The sequence below is a fragment of the Triturus cristatus genome, unplaced genomic scaffold (genome assembly GCF_964204655.1).
Source record: "Triturus cristatus unplaced genomic scaffold, aTriCri1.1 SCAFFOLD_118, whole genome shotgun sequence".
Taxonomy (NCBI): domain Eukaryota; kingdom Metazoa; phylum Chordata; class Amphibia; order Caudata; family Salamandridae; genus Triturus; species Triturus cristatus.
The window spans coordinates 682,366-705,942 of record NW_028187322.1 but is presented as its reverse complement, the minus strand read 5'-3'; the positions used below and the strand labels follow the sequence as shown (position 1 = coordinate 705,942).

At 43.0% G+C, this 23,577-nt stretch overlaps 1 protein-coding gene across 1 annotated transcript in view; it reads right to left on the bottom strand.

Moving 5' to 3' along the window:
• Positions 1-23,577, bottom strand: part of LOC146771963 (proline-rich protein 5-like) — a 393,650-nt gene that overhangs the window by 351,632 nt on the left and 18,441 nt on the right. The window lies entirely within an intron of this gene.

Here is a 23,577-nt window from a genome sequence, read left to right as displayed (position 1 = left end):
CAGACTCAGCAAGCTTCTTCAGGCCTCTTCAACAGCATGCCATGGTTTTCTGCTAGCATGCCCAAGTGTAGGCTAGTTGCACCCGTTACCTTTCACGATACCAGCTGCAGTCCGCCGTGATGACTCACTCCCTCTGCACGGGCCAGGCTGCTGGGCAACGGGTGAGGTCCAGGACGCGACAAGGACGATGCCTCAGCTCTCATGAATCTGCGCGCCGCCGGCCATGCTGAGGACTCACTGGGCGATGCTGCAGCTGGCCTCCCGCCGGGAAATGGGGTATACATTTTTGCGCAGACAGCAGCGCACCTTGACTCTCGACCGCTGGGTTCTCTGGTAGCAGCCCAGCGCACCGGAGGTTCTTTGTTGATGTTAGGAGACCCGAGGGAAGCCCCTTGCTGTGCTGAATCAGTGGCGGGCAGCGGAGCTCACGAAGGTCGCTACCACTTCTCCGCCATCTTGGCAGCCAACGTTATAAAAAAAAGCTGCTGGGGCAGCCTGAGAGAGCGAGCAGACTGCTGCACTCTATCACTGTCAGCCCCATGCTGCCGAGAGGCTTCAAGTTAAAGGGTGGAGGCGCACTCCTAACGCCGCTGGAAAGCAGAGACAATAGAGACCCAAAGTGAAGTTCCTGCGCAAGAACTTCACAAAGTGTTCAAATTTTCCTAGCGAAGGGATTTTTTTTTATTTTCCCCATGCAATTTCCCATAGGATCTGTTGTCGCAGCTACAGCCCGAACCGCTGAAAGGAATGACACCAAATTTGGCAAAGAGGTAGTCCTCAGTTCAGACTCGTGCCTTTTGCATAAATAGTGTGAATCCGTTCAGTAGTTCCTGAGAAAATTAGAGTTAAAAGTACATAAATATCTATGGCCACGGAGGATCAGCGGACCTTACACGCACCGTAAGCGCACCCTCCCCGAAGCGAGCGCGCACCCTCCCGATCGCGCGCTGAATGCTAATTGGCTGTCGAGTGTCTCTCTACATTCGAAACCAGGAACTGTTGGCGGCCATTTTCTGCCTCGGTAGAAGCGAGGCTGAAGAAGCAGGGGGAAAAAGTGTGTAAAACATATAAAGGGGGCAGAGTGGAAATACTCTGACCCTCTAGAGGTGCTTAGGGGGTCCCAGAAGGACCCCCTGGGGCCCCCCTTTAAAAAAAAAAAAAAACGACGAAATGCGCGCATGGTGCGTGCATCCTATCGCATTGGATGCACGGATTCTCTCGCGGTGGGTTCGCGGATCCAAGGGAAAAAAAATGAAATTGTTGGGAGATAAAGATTAAGCTTAAGTGTTTTGTTCTTAAGTGGCTCTATGAAGAGCCGTTGTGTTCATTGAGAGTTTTTGGTACTTATAAGTAAGTACCTATACAGTTATTTAATTGTGAGGGGATGTATGTATGTAGACTATTTTTATTTTAATCAGACTAATGTATTTCTCCTGCTAAAGTGTCAGGAGTACTTTTTTTTCTCTACAATCTTATTGACAGTGTGTGTGCATGTAGAAACCATTTTGTGATAAGGATTTGTTTTTTTCATGTGTTTGTAGACAGATAACTATGCAGTTTTTATATTTTGGTAGAATTAGAAACCAGTCATTGTTTATGAATTTGTGAAATGAGTTATGTTTCTGCACTAAAATGTAGTACTCCTTGTAGATGAAGAACTGTGTTTTGGTATAGTGCAAGGGATAGTGTTGTTTGTCTAGAATCACACAGAGAGCCTGTGTGCATTTGGGAACCACTGTGAGAGAAGCATTTAGTAACATTGTGTATGTGCTGACAGATAACTCTTTTAAAACCTGTTGTGAGAAGTTGGCCTGATGTATGATGTCACTAGTTATAGTGTACACCTTATATCAGTCCAAATACCCTTATGGTGATTGGTTGTAAAGTCAACCTTATAGACCAGCTATCCTAGTGGTAGCATGGACAAGAGCAGTCTTAGGCTAAACTCTAAATGGCATGTGAAGCCAGCTGTGATACCATATATAATCCCTTGAACACCAAATGAAAGGACACCACAACAGATATATATATAAAATAAAGTGTATTTATTCTAGTCAAACCCTCAGCACTCTTTATGAGATTAGAGGTAAGTACAAAACAGTCTTATTTAAGCATACATTAAGTCACACAGGTAAGTAATACAGTTAGGCCCTAGGGGCCACGCAAACCATATACTAAGTAAGTGGTATAAGAACCACTGTCACGGAAATAGAGTAGGCCTAGGCCTAGGGAATCGCTGGGGCTACACTACACTAGCGTTAGTTAGGAAGTGGGAGGCCCACGGGATTCGTGTGCAGAGTGGAAACACTCACGCGTAATGCGTAAAAGTCAATAGCAATAGTACAGTTTAGAAAACGGTAGATTTAGGACACTTCCGGAGTAGCTAGGAAGTTGAGACTTGAAAACTAGACACTAGGATAGTCACTATCCTGATGAGCACCGGAGTACCCAAGTTACCTAGCCCACAGGCTGCGGGTGCATAGGGGTGAAGAAGCGTCGTTTTCGTCGTCGACTCCTATGGATGCCTGAAGAAAGATGCTGACAGGCAGTCAGTGAAGAGTGTCCGGTGGATCCCAAGGCTGGGATCAAGAAGAGAAGAAACCTGCAAGCAGAAGGGACAGAGTCAAGGTCACTAGCCAGTGACCACGTGGAACCAGGAACGAACCAGGCGATGTCGTGAAGATTTGCAGGTGAAGGTGAAGCTTGTCGCTGCAGCCAGGAGGACCAGGAAGCGTCGAGGACAACCAGGACCAGGAGGCGAGCTGTCCCACGAAGGCTCTTGCTGTCGGCGGCGTCGAAGTTGGACTAGGACTCACCAAGCCTTGGCAAGCGGAACCCACGAAGAACGAAGGACTTGCTTCTGGTGCAGACCAGGAAGGTCTGGGGTGCTTCTTCTTTGCAGAGAAGCGGGAGCCAGTCTGGAGCAGCCAAAACAGCGCAGAAGATTTCAGGGAGCGTCGTCACAAAGGCCACTAGCCAGCGGGCAAGCAACCGGACAGACGCGGCAAGCAGGAAAATGCTGAAGGGCCCCACGCAGGACTCGTGGAGTGTGGGGGGCTGATCTTCGGTGCAGATGGTGCTTGGGGTTGGGGCTTCTCAATCCCCGGTGCACAACTTCGAGGGTACCTCAGAAGCTGCGCTTTAAGTTACTAGCCACTTTTTCCAGGTAGCCGGTCCCACGTCGCTCGTCACCTCCACGGATCTCAGCTCTGCTGTAGATGTGGATCAGGGTCGGAGAAGTCTGGAAGTCAAGGCTCTGGTCAGGCTCTGCAGTCGGTTCCTCGTAGAACGTGGGCAAAGCAAAGGGTAGTCTCTTGATGGTGCCTGTTTGCACAGGGTAGCCACTCCTTGGCTACAAGGGAGATTCTTCAGTCTTCTTCTTTCGTTGAATGTCGAAGGTCCAGAGTTTCTGTTCAGTTTTGCAGGTTCAAGATAATCTAAAGTCTTGAGGCCCAACTCCCACTCTTATACTAATCTGGGGGGCTGGGATACCTGCTATGTCACGCCTTATGGGTGGGACCTGGGAGGGGGTGGTTACACCCACTTCCCTTTGTCCAGTTTCGCGCCAGAGCTGGGGCTGGAGTGCCCCAGCACCGGTTTGAACTGGACTATGCAAGGAACACCTTGTGTGCCCCAGGCATGTCTCATTCCTTTCAGCCCACCCTGCCCCAATACACTAAAGGCTGTCTGGGGAGGTGCTAGCACCTCCCCAAGCAGGAAACCTATTGTCCAGGCCTCCCTGGCTGGGATCACTCCCAGCAGCAGGAGGTCAGACTTGTGTCTGTGGCAGCAGCATCCATTTTGTGATGCTGAGGCTTTGGTTAGAGTTAAACAGCAAAGTAGGATTTTAACATGTCTCTCCCTCTAGAAGGGAGGAATAATATCCTCATCACCAGAAATGGTATGGGGGTATTATTCCAAAGTGTTAGACACCTTACACGACATGTTTTGATAAAGCCAAACCATAGTTACCATAACCGTTTAAGATTATAAGGCACTTTAAGAGTATATGGTAGGCTATATCATAGAACAGCTATAAGGACTTGGTTCCGAAAGCTGCAGACAGGCTCAGCTCATGCTAGAGCACCATCTCACATGTTCCCAAGCACTCTGCCTCCAGGATTGTTAAGGCCTGCCATAGGAGTGACTGATAGGTACACATGTGTCTATATATAAGGGTAGATATAGGCATACTATATCTAAGCAAGGGGTGATTACACGACCTTGCCCCAGCTGAGTGATCAGCCAGTTGTGTCTGATTGAAAGGCCAGACCAGGGGTGGCATAATACATGCTGCAGCCCCTGGGAGGCCTAGGGTACACCTATGCCCTGGGTACCTAGGGTACACTGTACAGGGTCCAATAAGGTGATCCTTACCAATTGGTTATGTACCTAGGGTACATGGAGTCCATTTTAAAGAGATAGCAGACAGCCTGAGACCCTGAATGGCAGGATCTCAGGCCAACTAAGTCGAAAAACCAGCTAGACACTAGGCAAAAAAGTTGGGGGTAACCATAGTCAGATATCCACCTTCCTACACAACCCCCCCCCCAAACGAAAGGAGATAAGGCTGGCCTTGACAAGGTAAGCCTCTATTGCCTAAGTGGCCATATAAGGAAGAACCAGAAATGGCATGGTTACCCCCTGTCTCATGGTCCACTAAGCAATCCCTCATCCTAAAGATATCATAGGGTCTCCACCATAGGGAATCTCTACCTTTGGTGTGTCTTTGCAAAGAAAAAGGCTGGTGTTGAGATGGAGTACTGAAGTGAGTGTCCTCAGAGTGAGGCCTCAGCTTCCTCCAATCATCCTCCACCATGGATGCCTTTCTTTCTCTAACTGAGTTGCACTGTGCTCTCAGGGTCAGCCTCTGGCTACCTAAAGCTGGAGGCTGGGTCCCTTTTGTGGGCTTACTGGAGGGACAGGTCAGGTTTGGGGCCCTAAGGTCCCATGTTTGCCTGTGCCCAACAGAATCCCTCTGGGGGAGGTCCCTAACTACCTGTAAAGGGGATCCCTCAGGAATGTTTTTACCCATCACCTGGCTAGGGCTACTAGCCAGGCAATCCTCATTCTTTTGATGGGGGGGTTCTTGTGGACAGGGGCCCTCTTGGGGTCCACTGGCCTCCCTGACCTCTGCAGCCCTGGGCTGACTGAGGCAGGGTAGAGAGAGGCAGGCTACCTGCACCAGACTGGGTCCCACCTTGGAAGGGGCCACTGACATCAGAGGCTCTGCCAGGCCAGGCCTGGCTACCTCTGGGGCAGTTCCTTCACAAGGGGTGAGGTCAGATCCCTGAGGAGGCTGACCTTTTCCTAATGTCTGGGGAGAGGGAGACTTTTCTTCCTCCCCACTACTCTCTGTTTGTGTGGAGTGATCCATAGTTTCAGGCTTCACTACACCTATATCAGTCTGAGTATGGGCTGAGACCATTACAGCCTTGCCAACCTTTTCAGGAAGGCACTCAGTTTGTGTTTGAGCTGTGACTGTCACAGCTCTGCCAATTTCTACAGGGAAGTCTGTCTGTGCCTGGGCTGTGGCTACCACTGCCCTTCCAACCTTTTCAGGGAGGAAATCTGCTTGGACAGGGGTTGTGACTGGCACAACCCCACTACCCTTTTGGGAAAGGCCTACCATTTTGGAATGGGTGTCTTGTTCAACTCCAGCCCAAGCTGAGAGTTCTAAGTCATTCCCCAGTAAGCAGTCCACAGGCAAGGTTGGAGACACTGCCACCCTTTTAGGGCCAGTGACACCTCCCCAGCTGAGACATACCTCTGCCATGGGATGACTGTTCTGTTTGCCATCAATGTTAGTCACCTGGTATGAGAAACCAGGCAAAAGCTGCTCAGAGGGAACTAGCCTATGGGCCACCATAGTGATGCTAGCTCCAGTGTCTCTGTAGGCCTCAGCTTTTCTACCATTGATGTAGGGTTCCTGTCTGTACCTACCCAAAGTGTTGGGACAGGCAGTGAAGTTGGCAAACCCCATGCCACCATCACAGACAAGAGTAGCTGCTGTAGGGGAATTGGCTAAGCCAGGATCCCCCTGTGGTCCCCAAGAAAACCCAACCAAATTTTTGGGGGCACTCCCACCACCTGGGGGATTACTGCTGACAGTAATAGGTGGTGTGACAGGAGTAGTTGGAGGAACAGTTTTGTTTTTAGCCTGTGGACAACTGCTGTCAGTTTTCCAATGCCCAGGAGTTTTACACACATGGCAGTAAGGCGTTTTAACTGTGGTAGAGGAGGGAGCTTGGGACCCACCACCCTGTGTGGAGTTTTGGGGCCCTGAGGAAGATTTCTCTTTTGCTTTATCCCCACCCTTCTCTTGAGGCTTGGTGGTATCTTTCTTTTGGTTACCACCCTGATTTTTAGGCCTAATCCTGGTCCTGACCCATTTATCTGCCCTCTTTCCCAATTCTTGGGGAGAGGTCAAATCTGAGTCTACCAGGTGTTGATGGAGAAGCTGGTTCTGACAATTACTAAGGATCTGCTCCCTCATAATCAAGTTGTACAATCCTGTATAGTCCTGCACCTTGCTGCCAGTTAACCAACCTTCCAAAGCCTTAGTGGCACAATCCACAAAATCAGACCAGTCCTGTGTCTGTGTCTTCTGGGTGTCTCTGAACAACAACCTATATTGCTCAGTGGTTAAGCCAAACCCATCTATCAGAGCACTCTTCAGGACTTTGTAATTGTTTGCATCCTCATCACTGACTGTGAGGAGCTTGTCTCTGCCTTTGTCAGAAAAGGAGAGCCACAAGATAGCTGCCCACTGACTTTGGGGAACCTGCTGTACTTTGCAGGCCCTCTCCAAAGCAGTCATCCACTTGTGGATGTCATCCCCATTCTGATATGGGGGGACTATCTTGCTTAGGTTTCTATGGTCATAAGACCTATCCCTATCTCTAGGAATGTTGCTGCCACCAGTGGGTTCTGACCCACACAATTTTTGCTCTCTAGCCAGAGCAAGCTTCTCCTTGGCAAGGGCAAGTTCTTCCCTCTGAATCCTCAGATTAGCTTCCCTCATTCTGGCTTCATGCTCCTTTCTCTCAGGTGAAGTCATTCCCCTGTGAGAGGAAGCATTAGAGATGCTAGAGACATGGGAGTGGATGGATTCCCTTGAAGGGGATCTGTCCCTCCTGCTTCTCTGAAAAAGCCTACTTGTGGGTCTGTATGGGGGGACCCCATGCACACTCCCATGTAAGCTTAGGTTAGCCTGGCTAAGTCTTCCTACTTGGCCCTGGCTGTCTACCTCTTCCTCTGAAGTCCCATCTGACTCATCTGTGGTGGGTAGACCCTTATCTACAGCTATGGCACCATCCCTGGCAGCTCTTTCAGCATCATAGGCCTCCAGAAGCTCCACTAGCTGTCTAAGGGTAGGGTTGGAACCCTGTTTTATTCCTCTGGAGGTACACAAATGTCTCATCTCCTGGAATGTTAAGGTATCATACCTAGAGGGGGTCTTCTGCAGACCTGCCCCTCCTGAGAGAGCATCTACTTGATCTCCTCCCAGAGGCATGATCTAGTGAGGGTGTGGTGTGTGCACCTACCTACACTAGTTGTATCTACTAAACCTCTCTAGTAGTTGTAGTCAGGGTGTGTTACTCCCTTCAACCTACAACTACAAAGTCCAGTAGGACTTAAGTATTATAATCTATGTTATATGTACCTAGACAATATCTGTGTGATCTTTCAATTTAGTATCTCAAGATTACAATGGTATTACAACAGCAAGCTCAGATCCCAACCGCTGCTCACCAATGTGAGAAGTTGGCCTGATGTATGATGTCACTAGTTATAGTGTACACCTTATATCAGTCCAAATACCCTTATGGTGATTGGTTGTAAAGTCAACCTTATAGACCAGCTATCCTAGTGGTAGCATGGACAAGAGCAGTCTTAGGCTAAACTCTGAATGGCATGTGAAGCCAGCTGTGATACCATATATAATCCCTTGAATACCAAATGAAAGGACACCACAACAGATATATATATAAAATAAAGTGTATTTATTCTAGTCAAACCCTCAGCACTCTTTATGAGATTAGAGGTAAGTACAACACAGTCTTATTTAAGCATACATTAAGTCACACAGGTAAGTAATACAGTTAGGCCCTAGGGGCCACGCAAACCATATACTAAGTAAGTGGTATAAGAACCACTGTCACGGAAATAGAGTAGGCCTAGGCCTAGGGAATCGCTGGGGCTACACTACACTAGCGTTAGTTAGGAAGTGGGAGGCCCACGGGATTCGTGTGCAGAGTGGAAACACTCACGCGTAATGCGTAAAAGTCAATAGCAATAGTACAGTTTAGAAAACGGTAGATTTAGGACACTTCCGGAGTAGCTAGGAAGTTGAGACTTGAAAACTAGACACTAGGATAGTCACTATCCTGATGAGCACCGGAGTACCCAAGTTACCTAGCCCACAGGCTGCGGGTGCATAGGGGTGAAGATGCGTCGTTTTCGTCGTCGACTCCTATGGATGCCTGAAGAAAGATGCTGACAGGCAGTCAGTGAAGAGTGTCCGGTGGATCCCAAGGCTGGGATCAAGAAGAGAAGAAACCTGCAAGCAGAAGGGACAGAGTCAAGGTCACTAGCCAGTGACCACGTGGAACCAGGAAGGAACCAGGCGATGTCGTGAAGATTTGCAGGTGAAGGTGAAGCTTGTCGCTGCAGCCAGGAGGACCAGGAAGCGTCGAGGACAACCAGGACCAGGAGGCGAGCTGTCCCACGAAGGCTCTTGCTGTCGGCGGCGTCGAAGTTGGACTAGGACTCACCAAGCCTTGGCAAGCGGAACCCACGAAGAACGAAGGACTTGCTTCTGGTGCAGACCAGGAAGGTCTGGGGTGCTTCTTCTTTGCAGAGAAGCGGGAGCCAGTCTGGAGGAGCCAAACCAGCGCAGAAGATTTCAGGGAGCGTCGTCACAAAGGCCACTAGCCAGCGGGCAAGCAACCGGACAGACGCGGCAAGCAGGAAAATGCTGAAGGGCCCCACGCAGGACTCGTGGAGTGTGGGGGGCTGATCTTCGGTGCAGATGGTGCTTGGGGTTGGGGCTTCTCAATCCCCGGTGCACAACTTCGAGGGTACCTCAGAAGCTGCGCTTTAAGTTACTAGCCACTTTTTCCAGGTAGCCGGTCCCACGTCGCTCGTCGCCTCCACGGATCTCAGCTCTGCTGTAGATGTGGATCAGGGTCGGAGAAGTCTGGAAGTCAAGGCTTTGGTCAGGCTCTGCAGTCGGTTCCTCGTAGAACGTGGGCAAAGCAAAGGGTAGTCTCTTGATGGTGCCTGTTTGCACAGGGTAGCCACTCCTTGGCTACAAGGGAGATTCTTCAGTCTTCTTCTTTCGTCGAATGTCGAAGGTCCAGAGTTTCTGTTCAGTTTTGCAGGTTCAGGATAATCTAAAGTCTTGAGGCCCAACTCCCACTCTTATACTAATCTGGGGGGCTGGGATACCTGCTAGGTCACGCCTTATGGGTGGGACCTGGGAGGGGGTGGTTACACCCACTTCCCTTTGTCCAGTTTCGCGCCAGAGCTGGGGCTGGAGTGCCCCAGCACCGGTTTGAACTGGACTATGCAAGGAACACCTTGTGTGCCCCAGGCATGTCTCATTCCTTTCAGCCCACCCTGCCCCAATACACTAAAGGCTGTCTGGGGAGGTGCTAGCACCTCCCCAAGCAGGAAACCTATTGTCCAGGCCTCCCTGGCTGGGATCACTCCCAGCAGCAGGAGGTCAGACGTGTGTCTGTGGCAGCAGCATCCATTTTGTGATGCTGAGGCTTTGGTTAGAGTTAAACAGCAAAGTAGGATTTTAACATGTCTCTCCCTCTAGAAGGGAGGAATAATATCCTCATCACCAGAAATGGTATGGGGGTATTATTCCAAAGTGTTAGACACCTTACACGACATGTTTTGATAAAGCCAAACCATAGTTACCATAACCGTTTAAGATTATAAGGCACTTTAAGAGTATATGGTAGGCTATATCATAGAACAGCTATAAGGACTTGGTTCCGAAAGCTGCAGACAGGCTCAGCTCATGCTAGAGCACCATCTCACATGTTCCCAAGCACTCTGCCTCCAGGATTGTTAAGGCCTGCCATAGGAGTGACTGATAGGTACACATGTGTCTATATATAAGGGTAGATATAGGCATACTATATCTAAGCAAGGGGTGATTACACGACCTTGCCCCAGCTGAGTGATCAGCCAGTTGTGTCTGATTGAAAGGCCAGACCAGGGGTGGCATAATACATGCTGCAGCCCCTGGGAGGCCTAGGGTACACCTATGCCCTGGGTACCTAGGGTACACTGTACAGGGTCCAATAAGGTGATCCTTACCAATTGGTTATGTACCTAGGGTACATGGAGTCCATTTTAAAGAGAGAGCAGACAGCCTGAGACCCTGAATGGCAGGATCTCAGGCCAACTAAGTCGAAAAACCAGCTAGACACTAGGCAAAAAAGTTGGGGGTAACCATAGTCAGATATCCACCTTCCTACACCTGTCATGTTGTCAAGTTTTAGTAGCATTAGAAGCTAGTCTTTGGTTATGCATTGATAAAATGATTAATGCTTTGACAGTAAAGTGCACTTTTGAAATATGCACATTGTGTGCAGTTCCCTTACCACTTCCATAGTAGTAAATACGTTTTGATAAACTCCTAGTGATAGTGGTTGTTGTCTAGAATCACACTGTGAGTCTGTGTGCATTTGGGAACCACTGTGAGAGAAGCATTTGGTAACATTGTGTATTTGGTGACAGATAACTGTTTTAAAAACTGTCATGTTGTGAAGTTTTAGTAGCATTAGAATCCAGTCTTTACTTATGCGTTGATTAAATGAGTGAGGCTTTAACACAAAAGTGCAGTCCTGAAATATGTAGATTGTGTGCAGTTCCCTTACCACTTCTACTGTAGTGAATGAGTTTTGGTAAACTCCTAGGAATAGTGGTGCTTGTCTAGAATCACACTGAGTCTGTGTGCATTTTGAAACCACTGTGAGAGAAGCATTTGGTAACATTGTGTATTTGCTGACAGATAACTCTTTTAAAACCTGTCATGTTGTCAAGTTTTAGTAGCATTAGAAGCTAGTCTTTGCTTATGCGTTGATTAAATGAGTCAGGCTTTGACACAAAAGTGCACTTTTGAAATATGCACATTGTGTGCAGTTCCCTTACCACTTCCATAGTAGTAAATAAGTTTTGATAAACTCCTAGGGATAGTGGTTGTTGTCTAGAATCACACTGTGAGTCTGTGTGCATTTGGGAACCACTGTGAGAGAAGCATTTGGTAACATTGTGTATTTGCTGACAGATAATTGTTTTAAAACCTGTCATGTTGTCAAGTTTTAGAAGAATTAGAAGCCAGTCTTTGCTTATGCGTTGATTAAATGAGTCAGGCATTGACACTAAAGTGCAGTCGTGAAATATGTAGATTGTGTGCAGTTCCCTTACCACTTCCACTGTAGTGAATGAGTAAACTCCTAGGGATAGTGGTTGTTGTCTAGAATCACACTGTGAGTCTGTGTGCATTTGGGAACCACTGTGAGAGAAGCATTTGGTAACATTGTGTATTTGGTGGCAGATAAGTGTTTTAAAACCTGTCATGTTGTCAAGTTTTAGTAGCATTAGAAGCTAGTCTTTGCTTATGCGTTGATTAAATGAGTCATGCTTTGACACTAAAGTGCAGTACCATGTAGTATTGTCTTCACTGCACCAGAACTGAAAATTTAAAAATTTTAAAGTTTTTTACCCAGGCACTGTCCTAGAAGTAGTCTGATGATTTAGTCAGTTTCTAAGTACTTATGTTGTGAACCATTCATTACCAAATAGACTGCTTCAAATGTCTATGCAGTATGCATGTAGTTCTCTAACCACCTGCACAGTTGTTTTTCACACCTTCAATTCCCTAGTCAGTATCCATACACTTTCAGGAAACACCCTGTCACTCCCTTTGCAGTCCTCTAGTGACCCATTCAGCACCATGTACTAATCCATTCACTGTGCCAAAACCCAAACACTTATAAATTCACCAAGACACTCTCTTTCCAGTACTCTAATGATTCAGTCACTGCCTAAGTATTCATGCACCGAGCCAGGCCTTAGCACATGGACTTCTTCAAACCCCTATCCACTATGCATGCAGTCTTCTAACCACCTAGACACTTGTCTTTCACACTTTCAATTCCCTAGTCAGTATCCATATAGTCCAGCAAGCATCCTGTCACTCCCTTTGCACTCTTCTAGTGACCCATTCAGTAACAAGTACTAATCCATTCCATGCGCCAAAAGCCTACCACTTATAAATTCGCCCAGGCACTCTCCTTGCTGTAGTCTAATAATTCAGTCAGTACCCAAGTACTCATGCAGTGAGCCAGGCCTTAGCACATGAACTGCTTTAAATGCCTACCCAGTATGCATTCAGTCCTCTAATCAGCTACACAGTTGTCTTTCACACCTTCAATTCCCCAGTTAGTATTCATACACTTCTAGCAAACACCCTGTTACTCACCCAGTGTGTCTCCTTTTAGTACTGTAATCATTCAGTCAGTTAGCATATAGTCTTTTAGTGAGGTAGGCTTTAGGGCATGAACTGCTTCAAAGTAGTATGCACTATGTATGTAGTGTTTTAACCATCGTCACACTTGTGGTTCAGGGCTATAGTTTCTTAGTCAGTTTTTATATAAAATGTGTTGTACAGTAATGGAATACTGTACATTTGAAAGTTATTAATATACATTTATTTGTGATTCTTTATTGCAGATACTGTTTTTCAATGTTAAAATAGAGAAATTATGCCAGAAAAAAAAAGGAAAAAGAAAAGAACAGAGACAGGAGGATTATTTGAAGAAACATCAACCACAAGTATTGAATGAACAAGATAATGTGGCTAAAAGGAAAAAATCTTCTGGTAAGATCACGAAGCAATTTATTAAAAATGTTTGTAAGAGCAAACAGAATGTAGATAATGCTGACTTCTGACAGTTTTTCAAATAAGAAAAAAATTCAAAATAAGAGGAAAAGTAAAAAAGCAAATGTTCAGTCAAAGGAGAGAAAGTATGGTAAAAGAAGACAAAATCAGTATAAGGAATTACGCAAAAAAATATTTTACAAGAGAGTAGTGCATAATTTGCTGAAAGATGTGAAGAAATATAAAAAGAGAGCTTTATTTTATAAAAAGAATAAGCATATTGAAAGCATTGTGGAAAAAGCTTTTGAAGTAAAAAGGAAACTGTTTATTTTAGTGTTAAACAGAATTCGATCACTAGATAAACCAATATATGTAATGAAGGCCAAAAGTAGGAAGAAAAGAGTTATTAATAAAAAAAAAAGTGATTTTTTTTGGGAGAATGGAAACACAGTTCTAGTTCAGAGCCTTTTTTTAATGAAGAGAGTTATTCACTGAGTGAAAAATTAGTGTATGCAGTTGACACCAGTGGTAGAGGTTATGAGGTTAGTGATGGTTGTCCAATGGAGAAAGAGAAAATGGTTGAAAGAAATGTAGAAGAAGTGATAGCTGATGAAGTTTTAGGGAGACGTGCTAAAAACCCTGTGTACACTTGGGATTGCGGTAGTGTTTGTAGTGTACGACAGGAATCTATTGAAAAATTATGTCGTTTTTTATGAGCCTATACTAAAAAAAAGTGTAAAACAAAAGATTAAGCTGTTGCAAGGACTAGACCCTTGCAGAGTGAGAAAACATACTGGTTTGCAAGGTCATTCTCTGGCTTGTCTTTCTAGGAAAGTTTGTGAAAGTGTTTTTCAGCATTTCAGAATGCTGGCAGTACATCATACTCAAATGCAGAAGTTAGTGAGAAGGTTGTATTATGCAAAAAGTCCAGCACTAAAGTTAAGTGAGTTGAACAGTGCTCTTTTACGTGGGTCAGTTTCAGATGTGAAGCAGGTCTGTGAGGATATTGAGTTTTGTTACTTTGGGCCTCAGCAAGAGAGTGAAGAAACTGACACATTAGTAGAACAAAATGTTGAAGACAATGTAGAACCTGTAATTACAGAACAATTTGAGGATGAAATCACAAAGTTTAAGGTAATTTCAGGTGAAAGACCAAATGTTTCTTGTATTTGTTGTCGGCGAAGTCACTATAAAAATCAGACTAGGGGTGTCAATCTGTATTTAAAAAGTGAAATAGAAGATAATGATAAGTGGATGGAATTTGCAACTTATTTGTTGGTAGAGGATTGTTTTGATTTGGGATGTGAGCAGCGTATTTGCAAATATTGTTATAACAAATTAGATGAGAATAAAATGCCTGCTAGAGCTGTTCATAATAATCTAGAGTTGGCTGCTATTCCTCCAGAGCTGATAGATTTAAATATGTATGAGTCTATTCTGCTACAATGTGTTCACCCGTTTCAGGCTATTGTTCGTATAGAGCCCAAAACAAGTAAATTACCTCCATCAGAGTTGCAAAGAGGATTGAAAGGAAGAGTTGTGTATTTACCATTAGATTTAAGGAACAAATATTGAAACTATTGGTGTAGATCATGCAGAAAATGAGCCACTAGTCTTTCTAGTTAATGGTGTTCCTACTAAGAATAAGAAAATCTGGCAAGAGTTAGTGGATGTTAGAAAAGTGCAAAAGGCATCATTGTATCTGTTAAAAAATAATGAGTACTATAGAAATGTGTTTGTTGGAGAAGAAGAAATAGATTTCGCCGAAGATAGTGAAACATTAAGTGGACAAATTGAAAAAGTGGACATGTCCAGATGTGAAGAGATCTATGAACATTACAGTGTACATCCACTTCATTCCCAAGAGGTGATGGGGAATACAATTGAGTTGTTTCAAATGAAAAAAGCAACAGGAAGTCCCATGAGTGTATGGGAAGAGAGCTTGGAAGCTCGTTGTTTCCCGCAGTTGTTTCCAACAGGAAAAGCTGGACGATATGATGAACGTCCTGTGCAGATTCCTGCACCTGAATATCGGACAACAAGATTATATGCAGAAGATCCAAGATTTCGACAATGTATCCCTTATATGTTTCATCTTCTGTTTGAAAGTGACTTGTCTGGACTTTCATATGCAGTAAATCACATTTTAAAAACTGGAATGCATCTTCAAAATGTAACTGCAACGGATTTTATGGATAAAGTGCATCAGAGAGATGATCATTTAGAATCTCAGTTGATTAATCTGATGGCATGTCAGCGTGGGACTAATGAATATTGGTACCGTCGACATGGAGAACTGAAATGCATGCTACGTAACTTGGGAACTCCTACATGGTTTGTTACACTAAGCTGTGCTGAGTATGCTTGGGATGATTTACTTGAATTTCTTCGAGAGGCAAATTCCAATATAAAAAATATTGAATACAAGACACCTGGAGAATTGTACTCTTTGGATCCTGTCAATGTATGCAGATATTTCAATCATAGATTTGAAGCTATGATGTCTTTCATCTGCAATAAAAAGAATCCTCCTCTTGGAGAAGTTGTGGATTTCTTTTGGAGAAAGGAGTATCAATGAAGAGGTGCTCCTCACATACATATGTTGTTATGGGTCAAGGACGCCCCTAAATTTGGAACAGATTCAGATGAAACTGTTTTGTCTTTCATTGAAGATTATGCTACATGTGCTCTTCCAAATAGCAGAGAAGAGAAAAACTTACAACAACAAGTCTTACGATTTCAAAGCCATAGGTGTGGAAAATACTGTCGACGAAAGTACAAGTCAAAGGATAAGTTCTATACCAAATGTCGTTTTGGATTTCCACGTCCTGTATTAGCCAAAGGAAGAGTGAACAGTTTTATGTCAGCTGTACGACATACCATCACAAGAAAGTCTCCGAAAAACACCTACAACTTAAGAAGAAGCGAAGAATCAAAATACATAAATGACTACAATCCAGTTATTTTATCCATGTGCAATGCTAACATGGATATTCAGTATGTTGCGGACAATTCCATTGCTGTTGCTCGATATGTAACGTCTTACATTACTAAATCAGAAAAGACTGAATTGAAAGAAATGTGGGAAGAGATTTCTCACGAGAAGACTCTAAGTAAGAAATTATACAGTTTCAGTTTGAAGATGTTATCGCATCGTGAAATTGGAGCATATGAATGTTCAGATCGGTTATCATCTGCAAGTCTATATTCCAAAAGTAGAAGAATCATTTGAGTGAGTCTAGGTCTTGCAGGAATGCGAAATCGGGTACTGAAATCTGTTCAAGAAATTGAATATTTAGCAGAAAATGACCCTGAAAGTACAGATATTTTGAAAACCAATATGTTGGACACATACTATCCAAATAGAAGTCATCATCTTGAGAACATGTGTCTCTATGAAGTGCTGCAAAACTACACTTTTAAACGGAATATTACAGAGAACATCAACGATGGAAAATATGGAGTGATTGGTTCTGAAGGATGTCTGGTGAAACAAAGGAAAGGAAATTTAATTAATCACAGAAAACTGAGTTGCGACACTGCTGACAAAAGGAAATTGTACTATTTAGACCTTTTGCAAATGTTCAAACCATGGCATTCTGAACTGGAATTACTTGGAGATTTTCCCAGCTATGAAGATTCATTTAATGCTTGTAAAGATAGCATACAATTAGGCCTGGGCGCTAAATTCCGTTCCGTTCGCGGAATTTGCGGAATTTGGGTAATTTCGCGTTCCGCGGAGAACGCGAAATTGCCCAAAATTCCGCTTTCCGCGACTTCGCGAAATTTTTGCTTGTTCGCGTTCTCAAAATGCGTGTTGGCGAGATATTTCTCCCCGAGCACGCAAACAGCGATTGTGAACAGGAAAAAAGCATCGCGAACAAGCAATTCCGCGTGTTCGCGGAATTTCTGCGTGTTCGCGGAGATTTTTTACCGTTTCGCGGAGATTTGCGTAACGCGATTCCGCAAATTCCGCCCACCCCTACATACAATGCAGTGTTTTCGGAAATTATGTCAAAATGTTGAATGATGAAATTGATCAAGAAGCTATAATTGCAGCTGAGATTGCTAGAGACAGTTCTCAAGACAGTCAAAGTTCTGCTGCACTGAGTCAAGATCCACTAGGACAACCAATTGTTGAAAATAAGCAGCGATTGCAATGAATGAGGTGGAAACAGCAATGTATCACGCACAAGAAGATGCAATACAGTTAGGAAACTTGGAAGAGCAACTAAATGTTGAACAGAAACAAATATATCAGCAAGTGAAAGAGCAGATTGACCATGGATTACTTCTTGAAAACAGAGTGTGCTCATGTACATCTTTTCAACCTATCCGAATGTATGTGAGTGGTCAAGCTGGAACAGGAAAGAGTTTCTTAATTAAAGTAATTACAAGTTATCTACAAAAAACAACTGAGTCGCATTTGTCTTGTGTTGTCACTGCTCCAACTGGGTTGGCAGCACATAACATTAAAGGAATTACTTTACATCGTTTACTAATGCTGCCAGTAGAGCATGAGAACAAATTGGAATACCACAAGCTATCTGGAGAAGCTTGTTGTGAAGTTTCAAGAGTCCTGAAGAAAATGAAACTTCTCATTATTGATGAGGTGAGCATGGTTTCAAACTTGATGCTTGCCTTTGTGCATTTAAGAATGCAGCAAATTCTTAAAACAGAGTATGACGTGTTATTTGGAGGAAAACACGTCATAGTTTTTGGAGATCCACTGCAACTAACACCGGTAAAAGGACAACCGGTATTAAAAACACTTTTTGCACATGAAGATGCCAGAAAGTCTCTTGACAGTGTTGGTACTGTGAACATTTGGAGTAATTTTGAATACAAAGAACTGACAACAATGATGCTGAATATGGAAGTATTCTTCAAGATATAAAAATTGGAATTCTTTCAAAACAAGGGAAAGAAGCTTTGGAGAGTCGATTACTTTGCAATGTCTTTCCAAATGAAAATGCAGTTCCTGCAAAGGTGTACGTGGAAATTGCTAAAAATAAGTCAGTGATTTGCTTAATGCCAACACTGCGTGAGTGTTCAATATTCAACGAAGAATTATTAAAATTGGAAAATGAAGAAATTGTAAAAATGGAAGCCATCGATAAAATACTACATGAACGAATCACTATTATTTTGACGGGTAAGTTGAGATCAAAACTGGATTGTTTAGAAAAAAAAATACCTAAAACTGCTGGTTTGGATAAGACACTGTATGCGTGTGTAAACTGTCGGGTAATTTTAAGGCGTAATTTGGATGTAGAGAAAGGTTTAGTTAATGGTACAATGGGCAAAGTGGTGGATTTTGTGAATTATCAGAAAAAAGAAGGAATTGAATTTTTAAAAATTAAATTTGATCAGATTGATGAAGTTAAAGAAATTGGTTGTTGTTCAGTTTGTTTTTTGCTTGTTAAAGATTTATATGTCCGTAGGAAACAATTTCCATTTTCTCTGGCATATGCAGTGACTATTTTAAAAATTAAATTTGATCAGATTGATGAAGTTAAAGAAATTGGTTGTTGTTCAGTTTGTTTTTTGCTTGTTAAAGATTTATATGTCCGTAGGAAACAATTTCCATTTTCTCTGGCATATGCAGTGACTATTCATAAATCGCAAGGATTAAGTGTAGACAGTGCATTGGTGAACATTGGATCTACCGTATTTGAAGAGGGTATGGCATATGTTGCTTTGTCGCGAGTCAGAACATTATCTGGTTTGTTTTTGATTGATTTTGATGAGACAAAGGTTACTGCAGATGCAAACTGTGTAAAAGAGTATAATAGGTTAAGAAGGGTGTATGCTCCAAATTTAGGTCAATATCCTGTATTTGAAAAGCGTATGGTTGGTCGAAAAAGAAGGTTAGAGAATATCTGTTCTGAAGGTATCAAGAAAAGAACAAGATAATGTTGTGATTGCAGGTAAAAAGAAATTGGACACTGTTGGAGAGATTGTTGGTTATCAGTTTGAAAATAGTTCTGGTGTCAACTGCTATGGTAATGTAGTGGTCAATGTTTTTTATCTTGAAGGTTTGCAAGAACAAATCATGGAGAATCTGCAAAAAAGATTTTGTTCTCTGTTGCATTCTGTTTATGAAAAATTGACAACAGATAGAAGTAAAATACAATCGGTTTCAGATGTTCGTAATCTTTTGGATGTGTGTTCTGGTTCTACACAATTTACACAAAATATCCAACAAGATGCTCAGGAATTTTTAATGTATAGGCTTACCATTTTTGAAAATTAAGGTGTAGAAATAGAAAATGTTTTTGGCCTTTCTTACAAATGGGAACATTATTGTGAAAATTGCATGTATAAATGTAGCACCAATGTAGACACAGAGATTTTTGTATTTAACATTACCAGACTGTAAATCAGTGTCTTTCAATAAATTAGTGAAAGGTGCAATTCAAAACTTGGAGTGTAGCCAATGTAAATCAGAAATGTTATCCACATTATTCTTAACAAAATATGGAAAATACATCATTTTAATGATGCAACGTTGTACAGCTGACGGAAGAAAATTGGATACTTCAATAAAACAATTTGTAGCAGCACAACTATCCATATCAGGAAGGACTTTTGTAGCAATTGCAATAATTTTCCATGATGGACCTTCCACCACATCTGGACATTACACTGCCTATCTAAAATGTTACAAAGGCTGGACACTTTGTAATGATGCCCAGTTGGTTTTCAAACTACGTTTGCCTAGTGAATTACCAAATTCCTACCTAATATTTTTGAAGCCAAAGTTTTAGGAAGCTAATTCACTCTCTGAGGAATTTATTATCATAATTTAATAGGACTACCATTGGACAATTTACATAAAGAAGAAGTGCAAAAATACCATTTGGCCTCAAGGAAAGGTATATTTTTAATTATGGTCTTTTTGGTGGTCATTTATTCGGTGATTATTTTAATGCGGCAACATTTACAGTTTTTATAAGTTAAAGTTATAACATTTTGTAATCTGTAAGCATTTCATATATGTATGATTTGTATTTTCTGGCATTTTACTGACAATAGTATGTTGTTTTTTTTTTTAACAATCTTTCTGATTGTTTTTTTTTTGCCCGCTGTTAAGTGATGAGTACGATTGAAATTCAATATATTCTGAGAACAGCAAAAAAGGCAAACAAATTACTTTGTGGAAATTATGTTGTGTTGTAAAAAATGTATTATTACATGTTATCATTTTTTTTTTTTCACAGATCCAAATTTTAAAATAAGCAATTTTTAAGAATTTAGATTTGAATGAAAATGTGAAAAAAATGTGTATCAATCACTAACACACTCATACATACACTCACCCAACCATACAGTCCATCACAGTTGCACTCTTAAAACCATGCACCATAGAATCACCCACTCACACATCTATGCACAGAGTCACACACACCCTACCCACACAAACACTCAGGCACCCGTACAGATACTCAGACAACCAATCAATAACCCACATAGACACTCATATAGCTATTCACAAAACCGTGCAGCCACTTATACACCTACACACAGACACATACAGACATTCACACAGTTTAGTCACTAGTCTGCAGTAAGATACATTTAATGACTCACTTATAGAGTCAGTTACGCACCTAGAAAATCACCCATTCACACACTTATACAACCACTCATTCTTCCATAGGCCTTTCACTATAAATATATAAAACATATCTAAACTTTTAAGAAAAACACACATTCACTGGATGATATCATCAGTGATGTCATCAGTGATGTCATTTGAGATGTCATCAGTGATGTCATCAGTGATGTCACTGACCATGTCATGAGTGATGTAATATGTGACGTCATCAGCAGTGCATTGCGGGGGCGCGAGTTATAGTTAGCTGAACTAACTATAATAGGGAAATTTCTAGGGTTTTGTACGAGTGAAAAGTCCAGCTAACTATAACTCCCCTGAAACCTATGGTTTTTTCAGTGAATATATATATATATATAGATAGATATATATATATTGCTCGCTCTCTCTTCAGCATCTTTAGCAACCTCTGAAGAAGGGTGCAATGTTCTGGCCCAATTCTTTATGAAAAAAGTGGCCATACTATACAAGTCTTTTCTTGAAACAGTTAGAGATGGTCCATGCTTGAGCTCTTCGTTCAGTTGCCCAGAGGATAGTTCTAAGCTGTTGAACTTCAGGCCTATCGAGTCTGAGGAGCTGCCCCCGCTATGTGCTGCAATAAAATCTGGGTCACCGTTGGACCTGGACGCTCCATCCATTCTGGAAAGAGGGGTGGAAATAGTTTTAACTTTAGTAGGTTAACTGATTAATGGATCCCTAGCCTCCGGCCAGGTTCCTGGGCAATGGAAGCATGCTGCAGTGGTCCCACTATTTAAAAAAAAATGTTGTAGGATCCCGCCAAGTCGGAGAATTTCCATCCAATCTCACTTCTCCCTTTTTTTCTAAAATCATGGAGAAGTTTGTTATAAGACAGCTCTGGACCTTCATAGACCTATTACATGTGACACAATCAGGCTTTCGTCCATCACACAGTATTGAGTTAGCCTTGTTGGCGGTGACAGTCAATTTGCAAGATTTTGGATGCAGGTGATTCACAGGTATTGCTATTATTAGATCTTAGCACCGTGTTTGATACTGTATCCCATAATACCTTGCTGGAGAGGCTCTGGAACTGTGGAGCGGGCAACAAAGCATTGAGCTGGGTCGCTTTCATTTTGCATGGGCATACTTTTCAGGTAGCTCAAATGCCATACCAGTCCAAGGTGTTTCCAGTGAACCAAGGGGTGCCGCAGGGTTTATCTATTAGCCCTATATTATTTAATGTGTACATGCAACTGCTCGCGGAGGTCATCGGACGCTACGGTTTGCCATCATCTCATATGCAGATGACACGCAGCTTATCACGCTGTCACAAAACCCTTCCAGGCCTTATCCTTGTGTCTCTTCCTCCCAGCAGCAGTTGCAAGATGGATGGACTACAACTGCCTTAAGCACAATGCCGAAAAGACCAAGATGTGGACTCTGGGCATGCAATTCAACATCTGGTCTACGGCTTGGTGGACCGCGGAGTTGGGTCCACTATCTGAAGCTAAGGTTAAGAACCTGGGCATTTGGTTGGACAGTAAGCTGCCAAATTACTGCACTGGCGGGAAAATGTTTTGGAATTCTGAAAATGCTGATTAAGATTCTCTATCTCATGCCAAAGTCAGGTAGAAAAACAGTGGTTCAGGTTTGATTGTATAGAGGCTCAATTCATGTAATGTGCTGTACCTGGGGGTCATACACGGTTGGATCAAGAGACTCCAAAGAGTTTAGGATGCTGCGGCACACCTTCTGAATCTTCCTAGGTGTGTGTCGATGGGGTACACACTCAAGTAACTGCACTGGCTGCCAGTTAAGCATAGGTCCTCTTTTAAAGCCTTGTTCTATTATCACAAATGACTTACAAAAAAAAAAAAGGACCACAGTACCTCTAATCCTAAATCAGGCCATATTTACCAGTCAGAAATTTAAGATTGGCTGGGGTAAGGCTGGTGTCTGCACCTAATATCAAGAGACCACATTTAGATGGATGCTCCTTTGGCTACTTGACACTGAAACTATGGAATTCTCTGCATTTGTCGATTTGTCAAATCTAGTTGGAGTGGCTTTTAAGAAGCAATTCAAAACTTGGTTCTTCAAGGGTGGGAGCTAGGGAAGCTCATTGTTGCATCTGGAACTGTGGACACCGGAATCTAGGGCTGGGATACCTCATGAGGTAGCTGTGCTCTTTATAAAACTCACTATTGTTTATTGTTATTAGTCACGTAGGATGCCGAATGGATAAACTTCATCTGAGAAGTCCTAGTCCTAGGATTAACTACGGTCTGTGCAACCATGGAATTTAACGTTTCCCTTAGTTTCTCATTTCTTTGCTGAGGCTGGCTGTCTCCACCTTTTGAGACACCAGTGTCAACAAAGCACCATGGTATGCCTGAGGCATCTGAAATGCTACAGGAGTCATGTGATGTGGGCACTTTTTCTGGCTTGTTCCCTTGGTGCTCACATGCTTGTAGATCTACCTGCATGCCTGTCACATCATCCTTTGATAGCCAGCAGAATCTGCTCTGTGGCCCGGGAAGAGTGGAAATGTTTCAAGGTCTAAGTTATCTGTCAACATGGCTGGTGGGATGATACTAGGAGTACTGCTGAGAAATTTATATTACAAATCAGTGACATGGGGGTTTCCAGGGAAAAAGACCACCCTTTTTCCACCATCATGATTGATAGAGTAGAGGTGCGAGTGATGGCGGATTCTGGTGCTGGTTACACATTGAGAGAAGAGTATCTTGATAAATTTCCCAGACATAAATTGAGTGAGTCCGACATCAAACTTGTGGCCTACTGAAACAAACCGATTGCATTGGTGGGGTACTTTGAGGGTTCCTTGGAATTCCAAGGTGTTAAAACTAATTCCACAATATACATCACCAGGATGGATTGTTTTTGCTGGGATGGCCGCAACAAAGATATTTGCTAATAAAATTAGGCTCCAATTATCACAATCAGGTGTTAGGAGCATTAGCTAATGTAAACCTGCTATGTATTACTGTTTGGCAGGAAAAATGTGCAAATGTGTTAAAAAATTATTTGGGATTGCTCACAGGATTTGCCCACACAATTGTGTTGAAAG